Consider the following 18582-nt stretch of genomic DNA (forward strand, 5'->3'; position numbering starts at 1 on the left):
TATATTAACTTTGATTGGATAACGGTTGGTTGTACAGGTATAAAGGAATCGAGATAGATATAGACTTCCATATACCAAAATCATCAGGATCGAAAAAAAATTTGATTGAGCCATGTCCGTCCGTCCGTCCGTCCGTTAACACGATAACTTCAGTAAATTTTGAGGTATCTTGATAAAATATGGTATGTAGGTTCCTGAGCACTCATCTCAGATCGCTATTTAAAATGAACAATATCGGAATATAACCACGCCCACTTTTTCGATATCGAAAATTTCGAAAAACGGAAAAAGTGCGATAATTCATTACCAAAGACGAATAAAGCGATGAAACTTGGTAGGTGAGTTGAACTTATGACGCAGAATAGAAAATTAGTAAAATTTTGGACAATGGGCGTGGCACCGCCCAGTTTTAAAAGAAGGTAATTTAAAAATTTTGCAAGCTGTAATTTGGTAGTCGCTGAAGATATCATGATGAAATTTGGCAGGAACGGTACTCCTATTACTATATGTATGATCAATAAAAATTAGCAAAATCGGAGAACGACCACGCACACTTTTAAAAAAATTTTTTTTAAAGTCAAATTTTAACAAAAAATTTAATATCTTTACAGTATATAAGTAAATTATGTCAACATTCAACTCCAGTGATGATATGGTGCAACAAAATGCAAAAATAAAAGAAAATTTCAAAATGGACGTGGCTTCACCCTTTTTCATTTAATTTGTCTGGGATACTTTTAATGCCATAAGTCGAACAAAAATTTACCAATCCTTGTGAAATTTGGTAGGGGCTTAGATTCTGGGACGATAACTTATTTCTGTGAAAAAGGGCGAAATCGGTTGAAGCCACGTCCAGTTTTTATACACAGTCGACCGTCTGTCCTTCCGCTCGGTCGTTAACACGATAATTTGAGCAAAAATCGATATATTTTTACTAAGCTCAGTTCACGTTCTTATCTGAACTCGCTTTGTATTGGTATAAAAAATGGCCGAAATCGGACTATGACCACGCCCACTTTTTCGATATCGAAAATTACGAAAAACGAAAAAAATGCCATAATTATAAACCAAATACGAAAAAAGGGATGAAACATGGTATTCGGATTAGTTTATTGACGCAAAATATAACTTTAGAAAAAAACTTTGTAAAATGGGTGTGAAACCTACCATATTACGTAGAATGAAATGAAAAAGTTCTGCAGGGCGAAATAAAAAACCCTTGAAATATTGGCAGGAATACTGTTCGTGGTATTAAATATATGAATAAATTAGCGGTATCCAACAGATTATGTTCTGGGTCACCCTGGTCCACATTTTGGTCGATATCTGGAAAACGCTCTCACATATACAACCACCACCACTCCCTTTTAAAAGCCTCATTAATACCTTTAATTTGATACCCATATCGTACAAACACATTCTAGAGTCACCCCTGGTCCACCTTTATAGCGATATCTCGAAAAGGCGTCCACCTATAGAACTAAGCCCCACGCCCTTTTAAAATACTCATTAACACCTTTCATTTGATACCCATATCGTACAAACATATTCTAGAGTCACTCCTGGTACACCTTTATAGCTATATCTCGAGAAGGCGTCCACCTATAGAGCTAAGGCCCACTCCCTTTTAAAATACTCATTAATACCTTTCGTTTGATACGCATATTGTACAAACGCATTCTAGAGTCACCCTGGTCCACCTTTATGCCGATATCTCGAAAAGGCGACCACCTATACAACTACCACCACCCCCTTTTAAAACCCTCATTAATACCTTTAATTTGATACCGATATCGTACAAACACATTCTAGATTCACCCCTGGTTTACCTTTATGGCGTTATCTCGAAAAGGCGTCCACCTATAGAACTAAGCCCCACGCCCTTTTGAAATACTCATCAGCACCTTTCGTTTGATACCCATATTGTACAAACGCATTCTAGAGTCACCCCTGGTCCACCTTTATGGCGATATCTCGAAAAGGCGTTCACCTATAGAACTAAGGCCCACTCCTTTTAAACTGCTCATTAACCCCTTTCATTTGATACCCTTATCGTACAAACAAATTCTTGGGTCACCCCTGGTCCACCTTTATGGCGATATCTCGAAACAGCGTCCACCTATGGAACTACGGATCACTCTCTTTTAAAATACTCATTAACACCTTTCATTTGATAGCCATATCGTACAAACAAATTCTAGAGTCACCCCTGGTGCACCTTTATGCCGATATCTCGAAAAGGCGACCACCTATACAACTACCACCACTCCATTTTAAAACCCTCATTAATACCTTTAATTTGATACCCATATCGTACAAACACATTCTAGAGCCACCCCTGGTCCACCTTTATGGCGATATCTCGAAAAGGCTTCCACCTATAGAACTAAGTCCCGCGCCCTTTTAAAATACTCATTAACACTTTTCGTTTGATACCCATATTGTACAAACACATTCTAGAGTCACCCCTGGTCAACCTTTATGGCGATATCTCGAAAAGGCGTCCACCTATAGAACTAAGCCCCACGCCCTTTTAAAATACTCATTAACACCTTTCGTTTGATACCCATATTGTACAAACGCATTCTAGAGTCACCCCTGGTCCACCTTTATGCCAACATCTCGAAAAGGCGACCACCTATACAACTACCACCACTCCATTTTAAAACCCTCATTAATAGCTTTAATTTGATACCCATATCGTACAAACACATTCTAGAGTCACCCCTGGTCCACCTTTATGGCGATATCTCGAAAAGGCTCCCACCTATAAAACTAAGCCCCACGCCCTTTTAAAATACTCATTAACACCTTTCATTTGATACCCATATCGTATAAACACATTCTAGAGTCACCCCTGGTCCACCTTTATGGCGATATCTCGAAAAGGCGTCCACCTATAGAACTATGGCCCACTCCCTTTTAAAATACTCATTAACACCTTTAATTTGATACCCATATCGTACAAACACATTCTAGAGTCACATCTGGTCCACCTTTATGGCGATATCTCGAAAAGGCGTCCACCTATAGAACTAAGCACCACTCCCATTAAAATACTCATTAACACTTTTCATTTGATACCCATATCGTACAACACACATTCTAGAGTGACCCCTGGTCCACCTTTATGGCGATACCCCGAAATGGCGTCCACCTATAGAACTATGGCCCACTCCCTTTTAAAATACTTGTTAATACCTTCTATTTGAAACCCATGTCATGCAAACACATTCCAGGGTTACCCTAGGTTCATTTTGCTAAATGGTGATTTTCCCTTATTTTGTCTCCAAAGCTCTCAGCTGACTATGTAATGTCCGGTTACACCCGAACTTAGCCTTCCTTACTTGTTTTGTTTATGTTTATGTTTAACTGAATTGTTGATACACGTTGGCCCCAGGTTTCAGCCTCACGTTGCAACATCAAGTTACAGTTAAATTTAAACAACAAAAGGTCTTAAAATACGCACCAAAATTCTATGGAGGTGAGAGTAATGCGATTCGCTACGATATCACTCAAACTACACCTTAATCAAGGAAGTTAGGCTCTTCCTAAAGAAGAAAAGGAACCGGATGTAACCGAGAAGCACTCATACCGCAAAGGTCACGTATGTTGGCTGTGGAGGGCGAGGTCTACTCGGGCCCATCTTTGCAGCTAGCAAGCAGTGGTTGGGGTGGATCGCGACCTCTTCTCCAAGATCTGTGTCATTACATTATTTTTATTACAGAGCCCCTATTTTCTTTTGGGTATCACAAAAAAAAAAAATTATATCCGTGGTTAATGAAATAAAAAGATCTAAAACAAAGTTTTGGATCGAGTGAATGGACAAGACTGAATGTTCGGCCTGGGTGCGTTCGAAACCGGCAGTGAGTTGCCTCACACCGGTCGATCTCTTGATTGGTGGTACACTCGAAGCGAAATAAATAAATACCAGAGGGTTTTCGTCGCTATAATGTGATATTTAATGAAAGTGATAGAAATTTAAGTGATGACAGGTTTTAATATGAATTTACCTTTACATGCAAAATGACGGCGGTGATCCTGGGCGATGTGTCTCGGTTGATGGTTGATCAAAAAAAGACGCCGGTTGTTCCGTGGATGACAACCGCTAAACCGCAAAAAAGTCCTACGGTTTTAAGGAGGGGAAAGTCACGCACCCAATCACCTCCGCATATACATGCATGGGTGCTGACAACCTGCACACATACACATACATGTGCGTGAAACACATGCATGCGTATTTGGACACATTTAATGCGGACGTGAGAGTATGGGTGACTGGAAGTTGATTAAGCTGTTGAAAGTTAGGGAGGGGCGCCGTCAAAGAGAAAAATTTAGGCATTGGTCCTAAACACTAAAACTAAAGAAAGCAAAAATCACAGAAACTAAGATAGTTTACGCATTAAGAGCAGCGAAAGTGGACTCGCGCTCGCATTTATGCGCAAAAAAAATGTTTATAAGGCCCCTTAGTCCTTCTTTCCCCTTTTACATTCTTACCCGGAAAACAATTGTTACTAAATTAACAGAGCATTTTTATGATTTCAATCTATAAATTCAATAAAATTTCATTTTTGTATTTTTTCCACAAAACTTAGATAAGTAGTACATAATGAGTCCTTACTATATTATTCCTAGTCTTGCCCTAATTTAAGCTAATGGAATTTGATGGGAAGTAGTTAGAAACCAATACAAATAAGATATTTTCAATGTTTGAAGTATTGCTTTTGGAAACTTTACAATAATATAGTTCAATAGAATTATTCTCATTATACATATGTATCTTTCCCAAAGAAAATTAAAATATATCTAACAATGAGGGTAAAATTCTAGTTGAGGGGTGGACTGTTAATACGCTACCAAAAATATCGAGAGAGGAGTCAAAAGACGCGTATTGACTTCGACAAGAATAATCCGAAGACAGAAAAGAAAAATTGTATCCTTTTTGTAGCCGGTCAATTCGTTTTTCCAAATTAATTAATAAAAATAGGCTTTATTTGACCAATATGTGCTGTAGTGCAAGTCAAAAGACTCCACTAGTACAACCCGACGTTTCGATAATCCTTTTAGCATCTTCAGGGGTGAACTGCATTTATTTCAATTATTTTTCCAATTTCAATCAACAACAACATTATAACATGTAAAAGAAAAAATCATAATTTGGAATTATATATATATAAACCTTACTAATTAATATCACAATTATATATCGAGCACTTACAATTTTTGTATACGTTAATATGTCTATCTTACATATTGCATTAAACGTCGTCATCAATGTATTTTAACTTAAATTAATTTATTTTAAAAATTATGTTGATACCCGTTTGTTTGGGTACACTTGTTAAATATGGTTGTTTCTTTGGACTTTCATCCATGTATGTTTGTATGTAATTTGTTTCATATGCATAACAGATAAGCAGAGGAATTGTCATCTGTGTCTTCTTTCCTTTTACTGTTCCGTTTCTGTTTTGTAGTATCCTTAAACTCTCTATTGTGAATCTAACCTTTTGGCGTTTCTCTTTGTCTAAGATTTTCGCGTTGTGGAGATCAGCTGTATGACCGATTGCTGTGGTATATTGCGATAATGCCGTGCTATTTTTGCTTTTCCTTACACCCGTGTCGTATTCTTTTAGACGAACGCCCAATGCGCGTTTTGTTGTACCTATGTATATTTTATTGCATGTTTGGTTATCATCTCCTTTACATGCTATTTCGTACACAATGTTATTTTGTTGTTTAGTTGAATTGGGCTTTTTGTTTTCGTGAAAATAGTATACAAATTTTGGTTAGATTTGTAGGCGAATCATATATTGTTGTTGGTTTTTAGTGTACTTTTTTCTGTGTTGTCTGTTAACCTAGGAATGTATGTTACGCTGTAATACTGTTTTGGTTGTACATTGATGTTAGCTGTTGGGTTGTTGTTAATTTCGTATTTTATTTGAGTTTTCTTTTGTTCAAATAAATTTTGTATAAGACCGTATGGGTAATTGTTTTTCTCAATATTTTTGGTGATTTGGTTAATGTTGACATCTCAGAATTTTTCATGGCTGATTTTCAGCACTTTATGGATTTGGGTTTTGGCCGTGTTAACCTTATATTTGAATTGTTGGGCTGATAAGTAATTTATCAGTCGTCCCGAAGAAGTGGGGTTTTTATACCAATCTAGTACAACATCTTGGTTTATTCTATGGATGCGCGTATCTAAAAAGGGGATTCTGCCATTATTTTCTATTTACACAGTAAATTTAAGTTTATTGTGGTACTTGTTTAATGTGTGGAGGATGTTGTCTAAATCTCTTATCTTTACAATGGCATATATGTCGTCCACATACTTAGTTAACATGATATGATTATATTGTTTTTTTTTATTTTAGTTCTGATATGCTATCTTTTAACAGGTCGTCCATAACTATGTCAGATATGATGGGGGAGAGCGGACTACCCATCTGCATTCTAAACGTTTGAGCGTACGGCTTGCCAAAAATACACAAGCCGGAACTTCCATTCCGTCCAATAGTTTCGTCTATAAATGTCGCATGTTATAAATTGTCCAAATACATTGGTAATATTCTCAAGAATCTGGTTTCTGATGAATACAATATAAGAAATTCGTATGAAATTAAGGAAAGGCTTAAAAGCACAAGCGTTAATAACGACGACATACTAGTGTCATTTGATGTAGTATCCCTATTTACCAATACACCAACGATGCTTGCCATAAAAATAATTTTGAAGAAATGGGATGAAATTACAAAAATAACCAAAATAACAAAAAAACATTTCTTAGATATACTTAATTTTTGCCTAATGGAAAATAATTATTTTTTGTGGGATGAGAAGCTATACGCCCAAACGTTTGGAACGCCGATGGGTAATCCGCTCTCCCCCACCATAGCTGACATAGTTATGGACGACCTGTTAATAGATAGCATGTCTGAAATTAAAGAAAAACACAATATAAACATATCATTTTTAACGAAGTATGTGAACGTCATATGTGCAATTGTAAAGATAAGAGATTTAGACAACATCCTCCACATTAAACAAGTACCACAATAAACTTAAATTTACTGTGGAAATAGATACGCGCATCCCCAGTGTTTAGGCGGGATGCGTAACTTTTCCGCATCTGATTGCGAGCCCCCTAATGCAACTCTGCGATTCGGTACTCGACTTTAACTTATAGCCACCCACACCATCACCGCCACATGCATGTGCATGCATTTACATGCACGTGTATGTGTGCTTTTTGTCAGCACCCATGCATATGCATGTCGGGTTTGATGTGTGGGTGCCTTTCCCCTCCAAAACGGAGGATTTTGCGGATCAACGGTTGTCGTTTTCTATACAACCGGCCTCTTGAATTTCAACAGCCGTACAATACGCATTTGCCGCCAGCGATCTCTACCGTTTTTCGACAATAGTTTCAGGTAATATTGTAACCAACCAATTTATACATTTACCCAATAAATCACATATCTTAAAACGAGGAATCTCGTCTTCTCTTATTTTATTTCAACCCGCTTATTACCATCGAGATCGACCCCGGTTCGCCCACCGACTCAGGAGCAGACGCACCCCGGCCGATCATTTGGTCCTATCTACCCGAGAAAGGAATTAAAGGGCCTACATACAGTCCATACAGAAATTACTTTCTTGCTATAAAAATTGGTATTTTCGTATTTTTGGTGATACGCGTCAACCAAATTACCCAACAATTTATTCGAAATACACTGGCGAAACACAACACGTAATACATTCTCCAATTTCATATAAATATCGTGGTGTTATAGACACATCTGGGCGATTACAACAAACCATCAACAACAGCTATACCACAAAAGGTGTGAGAACGTTTATTATAATTTTTATCAGCGTGCAAAACCACAGAGAAAGCGACAGCCAGCTGAAGCCACTGCAACACATCAAGTCATCTTGCCACATCAGCACCAGCGTATCGCCAAATAAAAGTAAGTGCAATATTTCTTGCCACAATTTTTTTTGGTTATAACAAAATAAAATAAAACCGTGTATAAAATATATTCCGAATGCTATACGCGTAGTGACTGTGAGTAACTGCGAAAAGTGTGAAAAGGTTATTAGTGTCGAGAAGAAAACTAAGTGCAAACGCGGCACATTAACGTTGTCTCAGACTCCTTGTGACTATCTGGTCTGTCCCCCACCAGCGGTAAGGCGCTCCAGACACAGCACAAGGAAGAGGTGCACATAATCTCGCTTTCACAAAAATTTCACGCCAGTCGATTGCGGCAAATTTCTGTTTCTTTTTGCATCACGTTAATTTCACTAGTTTTTCTAATAAATTTTTGCTACACAGTTTCTTCGTTTTTGCATAAGATTTATCACACGTTTTTACACCTTTCGTCGAGTTCATATCAGCGCGCAAACTTATTAAACAATACAATTCAACTTTGAAGTGGAGAGTGACCCCCTTTATTTCCACAAAAGACGTTGTTGTTGCTATCCCCTTCTCCCTGCTTTTCAGCACAAAATAAGCTGCGAAGTCAGTGAAAAAATAAACAAATTGAAAGTGTTAAATAAAGGGTTTTTTTGTATATTTATCGGTTGGTTGGGTTATTTGGTCAGAGTGTTCAAGTTTATATCCCCTCCTTTAATTCATCCACTTTTCTTCTATGAACATGGAATCGTACATTAGGTTGACCGATCGAATAATGGAGTTCGAGGCCAACTTTAACGACATAAGTGCGGCTCTTCACACAATACACACTCTTGCAATACAGCGAAAAGAGTTGCAAGCTAAATGGGAAAAAGCAGAGACCGCCCTCGAGGAGTTGCTTGAATCTGACACGCTCGACGCAAAGAAAATTGCAGCGGTCAAGATCAAGCATAAAGCGGCATATGCCGTATTCCTGCGATGCATGTCAAACATGGCCGAACTTCGACCTGAAGGAGATCGTGCACGTGAACACAGTATCCGCCTGCCAGCTTGTGATAACGAGGTATTCAAGGGCGAATACCTATCTTGGCCAACGTTTCGTGACCTGTTCACGGCCATCTACGAAAACAACAGTCGCCTAAGCCCAGTAGAAAAGTTGTTCCACCTTAACCAAAAAACTCAAGGTGAGGCAAAGGACATCGTCAAGAAATGTCCTGTTACAAATGAAGGCTTCGAAACAGCCTGGAAGAACCTATGTGAGAGATACGAGAATAAATGGATTCTCGTAAACTCACAACTACAAATATTGTTTAATCTGAAAAAGATAGATAGCGAGTACGGCAGCTCAATCAAAACCTTACAGCGCGACATAAATAATTGTTTGGCATCCTTAAAAACCCATCAGATAGATGTTTCAAATTGGGATGCGACCATCACATATTTATGCTCGACAAAATTACCTGAAAATACGTTGGCTCTATGGGAGCAGAGCATTGACCACAAAACGGACATATCCAAGTGGGAGGATATGGACAAATTCTAGTCAAATCCTTTTCAGACACTTGAAATCGTGTCTGGTTTCAAGCGCGTCGCGACAATCGACGGAAACCCCTACGAAAAGAATTGGTGCTTTTCAAACAAAAGTATCCAAGTAAACAACAAAATCAATGTGTAAAATGTGCAAATCTACGGATCACAGATTACGCCACTGTTCACGCTTTTGCGATTTAACCACGGGAAAAAGGTAAGATTCGTTAAACCCACAAACGGCTGTCTGAACTGTTTATCCCCAGGACACACAGTGACGAGGTGCCCCAGTTCGTACAACTGTTCCAAATGCCACTCTCGTCACCACACGCTTCTGCATGCGGACACACTTCAGCAACCGGCGGTGCGCAATCCTTTCAAAAATGCGGATAATACCCCGTCTACTTCGGCACAGGCACGGAAAAGACAGGAGTCGGGACAACCACCTTCCTCTATGAACCAGAATGTCAAATCCTGCCATGCCATTTCCAGCACAGGTGTGCTATTAGGAACTGCTCGCATACACATCCACCATAATGGTACCGACTTCTCCGCACGGGCATTAATTGATTCTGGGTCTGAATGTTATTTCATAACTGAAAGACTGAAACGTAGAATCAATTTGCCAGCGAAGAATATGCATGCCCAGATTTCAGGCATCACAAATGCGGTGTCAGCTCAGGTGAAAGAAGCATCCAACATTGAATTACGTTCACCAGTGGATCCCTGCTTCAGCCTGACTACACCCGTTCTCGTTCTAGCTAAACTCACTGGGAATCTGCCATCCTGCCATATCAACGCAATGGCTCTGCAGGCATTCCCAGACTTGGTTTTGGCAGACAAGAGGTTATACGTCAACGAAGACGTAGACCTCATACTTGGCGGAGACACAAATCCCCAAATTATAATAGCGGTATAAAAAAGAATGTGCTAAACACACTCTTAGCCCAAGAGACAGTGTTCGGTTGGATACTAACCGGTCGTATCGAATCACCGACTCCAACGAAGAGCATTATGTCTTTCTACAACGAGGTTGCGTTAGACAACCAACTCAAAGGGAGGTAGAAAATGTACCCAAAAATAAAATATTAAACGAAGAGAAGAGGTATTTCGAAAAATTATTTAAAGAAACAACGAAACGTGATGAAGATGGAAGATACACCGTGTCACTACCATTCAGGCAGGATTACCCTAATAATATTAATTTAGGACCATCCCTGAAGCGAGCATGCTCTCAATTCTTCCGGAATGAGGGGCGGCTAATAAAAAACCCAGACTTATGTAAAGAGTATGTTCGAGTGTTGTCAGAATATGAAACGCTCGGACATATGAGAAAAATTTAAAAGAATATCCCATCCGACGATTCGGATAATTATTTCCTGCACCACCACGCCGTTATTAAAGCAGAAAGTACCACTACAAAGGTATGCGTAGTATTTAATGCCTCGAGCCCACTGCCAACGGTAATAGCTTAAACGATATTCTCCTCCCAGGCCCAGTTCTACAAGCCGATCTACCCATCCTTATCTTACGATGGAGACTATACCGTTTCGTCTTCAAAAGCGACATCGAAAAGATGAATCGTCAAATTTGGGTGAACGAAAACCACACCAAATTTCAACGCATTGTTTATCGCACTTTCCCGAAAGACCCTATTAGTCTCTAAGAATTAAAGACGGTTACCTTCGGAGTGAAGTGCGCTACATATCTCGCGATAAGTACGCTCCTACAACTGGCAGAAGACGTATCAAATTCACACCCTACATCGGCTAGCTTTCTTCGCGAATACATGTATGTAGATGACGTGTTAGCGGGTGGACATACGATCATATCGACCATTAAAGCCAGAGATGAAATTCGTCAAGTCCTACATTCAGCGGGCTTTCCACTTCGCAAATGGACAACCAATTTAGAGGACATTCTAAGGGCATCCCCAAAGCAGACCTGCTCAGTGAAAACTTCTGGCATTCGAAGATACCAGTTCAGTGAAAGCATTAGGCATTGGAATGCCCACTCAGATTTATTTTATTTTAAAGCAGGGACCCTGGACAACCCGGAAAACATTACGAAGAGAGCGATACTATCAGCAATCGCCAAACTTTTCGATCCCTTAGGATGGCTGGCACCAATGGTCATTGGGGCAAAAGTACTCATGTAGAGTATATGGTTAGAAGGCACCGCTTGGGACGAACCAGTATCTACCAGTGCGCTGGAACGATGGAAATTCTTCACTGACTAATACCATGAAATCGATAAAATCAGGATACCTAGATTGGCCACCAGGAACCGACATCGGGATCCATGGATTTTGTGACGCATCCGAGAAGGCTTATGCAGCAGCCGTTTACATGTGCGTGAAAACAGATAATGACATCTGGACAAACCTGCTGCTAGCAAAAACCCGAGTAGCCCCAGTGAAAACCCTTTCTCTTCCACGCTTGGAACTTTGCGGAGCCGTGCTGTTAGCGGAAATCACCGAATCAATTTTCAGGAACTTTAAATTGGGAACAGTGAGAGTTCATCTTTGGACGGATTCAACTATCGCCCTCGCATGGATAAGGAAACCGCCTTGTTCCTGGTCCACTTTCGTCGCACATCGGATCACCAAGATCATCGACATGGTCGGAAATAAGGACTGGTTGCACGTAAGTTCAGAATCAAACCCAGCAGATTTAGGTAGCAGAGGATTACCTGCGTTTGAGTTGGTCAAAAATTCGTTGTGGTGGCAGGGACCTTCTTGGCTGCAAGAAGACACTTCCCAATGGCCAGCACAAGAAAGTGACTTCATCACCTCCGTAGAGGAAAAGAGGGCGAAGACCTGCGCAAAAACAACCGTAAATACTGCCTATATTCTCCAATGATTTTCTGACCTACCAAGGGCTTTACGAGTGCTGTCCTAGGTGATGAGATTCTACCGAAGAACACACCCCGAAACATAAAATTCATTCCATGTCATGTCGCATTTAATCTCCCCTGATGAATTTAAGGCCACTACACGACTTTTAATTAAAATCTATCAGAAACAACATTTCAGTTCAGAATATAAAGATCTAAAGGCCGGAAAACCAATTGAAGGGAAAAGTGCAATACCCTCACTTAATCCCTTCATAGACCAACATGGCATCATTCGGGCAGGAGGACGACTCGAGGCGTCAAAAGACTTAGCTTTTAATGAACGCCACCCAATCCTCTTCCCATACAACTGCAGGTTATCCCGTCTGACAGTCCTAGTGTTTCATCAACAATGTCTGAATGGGGTAAACCAACTCATGCTACGTCTGATACGCACCCTGTACTGGATACCTAATGTAAAAACCACGATTAGAGAAATCATTCACAATTGCAAGGTTTGCACTATACATCGAAAACTAGCTCAGACCCAGCTTATGGGTACTCTTCCACGCGAACGCACGACATTCAGACGTGCATTCACGGCTACTGGAGTCGACTTCGCTGGACCCTTCGACGTTAAAAGTTACCGCGGCAGAGGGTGTCGCCTACCCAAAGGCTATTTTTGCCTATTGGTGTGCTTTTCCACACGAGCAATTCATCTGGAGGCCACTACTGACCTCAGCACACCATCATTTCTTGCGGCCTTTGCCCGTTTCATATCTAGGCGCGGATGCCCAAAAAATATGTACTCCGACAATGGTACGAATTTTGTCGGAGCGTCACGATCCTTACGATCAGAATTCAAGACTTTCATCTCACAAGCGCGAGAGAACGCTGTCTCAAAATACAGCCACCAGTCACTCACGTGGCATTTCATTCCTGCGGGCGCGCCCCACATGGGAGGGCTGTGAGAGGCTGGAGTGAAAAGCTTAAAAAGCCACTTCAAAAATATATCCTCACCACACAAATTCACCTTCGAGGAATTCCACACACTCTTGTGCCGGACCGAGGCATGCCTGAACTCGCGGCCGCTCAGCCCGGCATCCAATGACCAGACGGACATAGAGCCGCCTACCCCAGGAAATTTTCTCACGGGCAGCCACCTACTGGCTCCGCCAGAACCAGATGCTAGTGAGAGCTCGGCCTCGATGATCAATCGGTGGCAGAAACTCAAAGCCCTCCATCATACTTTCTGCAAGCGATTGAAGGTGGAATATCTATCCGAACTTCAAAAACGAGTGAAGTGGAAGCATCCCAAACAAAACATACAAGTGGGAGATCTCGCCGTGCTCAAAGAGGACAGCTTATCTCCCAACGAATGGAGGTTAGGTCGAGTGGTCAACGCAAACCCCGGCGAAGATAACAGAGTTCGCGTAGTCGACCTCATAACCGAGAAGGGTCAAGTCAGACGACCTTTGGTCAAACTGATCCTTCTTCCAACGTATTGCGAGAAGACCAAGAGCTCCTCAAAGCAATCCCTCCGTTCCTCTCCCTCCTTTCCAAATTCCACCTTCCTATCGAGAATCCACCAAAAACCCAGCTCTCGTTCACCCGAAACAAGACCAACCAATAACCTAACTCAGATCCGATATCTGCCAAAGAACATAAATGCCCGCGGCCTATTTTATTTCAAATTTTCAAAAACCCATCCCACAATTCACTCGCTCACCCCGATCGAGGACTCCAGAACACTAACGCAGACTCACGGTCTGCCACAGAAAGCAGATGCACTCAGCCAAAGGCCAAATTTTAAATATGTGTTTACATCCTTTTAGAAAAAAAATATAATAATAATAATAAATTTGTAAATGCCAACAGGTTTTGGAAGAAAGTATTAATTTTCGGGTCAATATTTCATGAATTGATAAAGAGTTATATGGGTTTGATCATTCTTTCAGAAGTTTTTTGAAAAATACCGTACGTTAGAGTTTTATGCGCAAATACACTATTTCAAAATTGGCTTAAAATACTCCCTATCTGAGCATAAGTTCAGTGCACTTTGAGAAAGGGGGGAATTAATGAGTAGCATTCTGAGATACTATGTTCTTGAGCGACTCTAAGTTACGGCGTTCTTTGTGACAAATCCTGAAATGGGAGATTTTTGAAAAATATTTTAAGATAGGACGATCTTGAACAGGCATCCGACATGGGGTGATACTCTACTCAGCAGCCACAATGAACTGACAAAAGGAATAAAAATAAAAGAAAATTGCTTATTTTCTTAGAACTTTATATTCCGGCCTTGACTTTTGACAAAAGCGGTGAGCTTTTGTGCGGTCCGGCTACAAAGGGAGTATTCACCTTTTTATTCTCAAATTTCGGAGAATGGTTTTCCGTTAAGTATTCATAGAAGTGTTCCGGATAAAATGTTGGTTTAGAATATTCCGAACATGTTCGTTTGCGACTACCTCACGACGGCCGAATATATCAAATAAGTATATACATAATATTCCAAAAATACACCGATTCCCCCAAAATCCTTAAATGCGGGCGAATGTTCCGAACATACGGAATGAATACGTTAATACGCTAAATGGGTACATCTCGTTACATATGACAATTTTACGCGAATCGATCTACTAGTCGAGTTTTGACGTTGAACGATGAATTTGAATTGTTTTAGGTTTCGTATGTTCATAGGTTTACGAAAGTGCATGATTATTTGACGTCCGCACTTCCCATAAAACCTATGCTCAACCACACTCATAGATCATGGCATAGTTAATAAATTCATCACAAAAAATATTCAATGAATTATGCAATTCAGTGCTTATCAGGTATTTGTAAACTGATTGCTTCCTAGTTATATTACAAATATTTTTCGAGAAATCGCAAAGAAACAACACAGTTAGCGGATGCTATTCATGCTAGCACAATGAATCTTTCCAAATTTATTAACCCCCTACATATTTGGACTATTTTTAATTGATTTATAAGTTTTTTTTTGTCTGCTTCCCCGGCTAGTAAAATCTTAAACTTGCATGTTAAAAATTTTAGATAAAACCGTTCTAATTTATTGCTCACATATGGCACACAATTTCGAAATTTCCTCACTCGTTAGAATATACCTTCGATACACAAATTTATTGGTCAGGGAGTTACTTTAAAAAGAAAAATTTTGCCTCGAATATGTCGCTAGTGCAGTAGTATTGCTTGGTTGTTTGGAGAGTGAGAGCCAGAAAAGAGAACTATTCAATAAACAGCTGCAACACTTCATCAACCTACATGGAAAAAAATATTCGGATGAGAATCTAGCGGGAAGGGAAGTATGAAGTCACTTACCAGTTTCTTGCAATTTTGTTAATTTGAACCAAGGTGTTTGGAAACGTTCTGCTGGATGTGGTGTAGTGAAAAAGTTGTACGATGCCACGTTGACAGAGCGCTTTATGCTGATCTGCTAGGCTGAGCCAAACGTTTTTTGATTTGATAGCAGCCTTAGCGTATAACATGTAGCTATTTGGGAGCATATGAAAAAATATAAGTTTCAATATTTTATTAAATACGGTTCAACAACAGTAATTTTGTTATCAAACTCAGTATGAAAGACATACAATCAGATAGCGAAAGCTCCCTTTTGGACATAAATCAACAAGAATTCCTCAACAAAGCAATATACTCTAGTTTAAAATACAAAGAAATTGCTTATGGGTCGAGGTCTTCCTGTACCAATGAGATTGTTATAAAATGCTATCAAGGCATCCTCACCAAAAACTTAGATCAATCCAGTGCTGTAGCCGTTCACTAACATATTGAGACTCTAAAGCTTCTAGATGTTTTGATATAAAATCTTCAGGACATAACGCCCACGTTGGTACTTCCAAATCGTGTAAATCCTCGTGTATGCTTTAAATATCATGGGGTCTGAATAGAATATTGGTACACATTCGTCAGGTGTCCTTTGTTGTGGTACTTGACTAAATACACCAGCGGTTGCTCAATTTGTATTGGTATTTGATACCTGTTGTGAAGCATGTGAAAACATTAAATCCAAATGTTTATCACCTTTATTTAAACTTTGATTGCTACCAAGCGCATTTATTAAGTCATGTATATCATTCGTTAGCAATTCCTCCAACGGGAAATCATCTCTGTATAAGATTTACAAGCGCGTCATAACAGTAGGTATATGTTTCAATTTCATGCCAGTCAGACTGCGTGTCATGTGAAGCGTACGTATCGAAGGGTTTTTCAAAAATGCTGTTAAAACATGAGCTAATTCGGCATCCAAATTATTTTCACTAATTTCTAAACTTTGTAAAACCTTTGCACCTTTTGCTCCTAGCGTATTGCCTTCATCTGTCATAATAGTGCATGTCGCTGGTATAATTATTGGGGCCAGAGTAGAAATTATATTAACATATGGCGCAGCGTCATCTTTTACAAATACTTCAGATCACCATCTGAGCGTATCCACTAATACTAGTATCACTTGGATCTATCAAATGACTATCTTCAGTCGCCTCACAATCGGGTTTAATTAGGGCGTCAACATGATTTTCTAACCCAATCTTGCTTTCAACGACGATATCACAAATAGTCTCAAACTTATCTATGGAAGGGCGCATTTCGTTTGATGGTCATTGGGAGAGAGAGGCGCTTCACTACAGGAGAAATTGTATGTCTTTTCAAAAATTTCCATCATCAACCGAAGTTCTTGAACTACCATAGATAAACGTAGAGTCCGTGTCAAACTCATAAGCATACCATTTCTGAAGAAAATCTTGCTCGATATGGTTCTGATCATCTTGAGAACCGCCTCCGTACAGACATAATTCTGGTGATCGCAATCTATCTATCATATCCTGGTAAAATTTGCCATTAACTGTAGATCTATAGCGTTCAGTCTGTCGTTGTTTTGCACCTTTGCCGCGTCTACACGATGTTCTGCCTCGTTCTGGTTGCTAGTGTATTGCCACATCTAAGAACAGACCAGCTGTGGACTCGTTGCACCCCAAGCCAAGTAGCAAGTTTTTGAGCGCTTCCATGGGCAATTTACAACCAACAATATTTAAATGATTTAAACTTAGTGGAGTCGTAAAGAATTGTTTAAACGATGCGATTTTTTTTTGCCTTTTAGTGCTAAAAGGATTATGTGAAGCATTTAAAAGTGATAAATGCGTTGCATAACCGCGTAGAAGGGCACCAAATAAATTCTCCAACGTTATATCAGTCAATGAGAGATCACAATGTTCAAGGACGGTTGGTTGTGCCAGAAAATTATGTAAATTTGTTATATGATCTTTTAGGCCATTGCACTTAAATTAAAAAAAAAACAAAAAAAACGTGAGCGAATTGGATATACTTTGATTCAACGATACCGAATGTGACATCTGACTCACATCTTTCTATGTTAGACCACAGTGAGCGAGCGCCAGCATGCAGCGACCTCGCGACACCTTGGCAATACGACCGGCTAGATGACTAGCACCGTCATCCTCAATTAAATTATGGCGCAAGTCAATCGTTCGTATTGCGAGGTTTTTACTTGTACCCACAGATGCAGCTAATTTGAGCAGAAAATAGTATCTTAAGTGTGTAGGAAGTGTTAGGTACACTTCCAAATGCAGCTCCTCCAACCACATTGAACGCTTGAGCACATGTAAGATACGTTCTATTGTCTCATTAGCGAAACGCACCCGAGGCTTTTTAGACCGCGAAAACAAAAAAATGTATTATATTCCAATGCGGACACAATGGCCATTAAGTCTTTTGGTTCCAAATGATAGAAACCACATAAATTTATCACGCGTGTATGATGTGATAAATAAATTGTATCAATATCCCATGCGACTTCCTCTCTGTAGGGTACACCATGAAAGTCGCACATACATGCATATTGTGTGCTAAAACCGCCACACGGGCCAACAATACGCGGTTCGGTGAGACGGAACTCATCCGAAAATAAGACTTCATGTTCAGGTTGCTATATATCGATCCCTTTACGATGTACTCAAGAGGAACTGTTGAAAAAATGTGCTTAATCGCCTGTGCCAAATCGGTGAGTATGACGTCAGAATTCGCACTAACGCTCTCCGCATCAAAGCTGGTTACAAATTGAATTTGCGCTATCGTTCGTTATAATCGAGAAGTGTGCGGATTTTTTACTTTCCACGGTATGTCCAAGTAGTGAAAGTGGCATTCGATCTACAGAGGAAGAAAAAGTGGGAAAAATAAAATCCTCATGAGTTTAACGTGAAGGAAATTGTAAATGCAATTTGTTCTTCTTGCAATTCTCGAGATACAAAAAA

The 18582-nt window shown here is 39.8% G+C and overlaps 1 pseudogene; it reads right to left on the bottom strand.

Moving 5' to 3' along the window:
- Positions 1–17235: 17235 nt before the first annotated feature.
- Positions 17236–18582, bottom strand: part of LOC137235082 (F-actin-uncapping protein LRRC16A-like) — a 54304-nt pseudogene continuing 52957 nt past the window's right edge.

The sequence above is a fragment of the Eurosta solidaginis genome, chromosome X (genome assembly GCF_040869045.1).
Source record: "Eurosta solidaginis isolate ZX-2024a chromosome X, ASM4086904v1, whole genome shotgun sequence".
NCBI classification, from domain to species: Eukaryota; Metazoa; Arthropoda; class Insecta; order Diptera; family Tephritidae; genus Eurosta; species Eurosta solidaginis.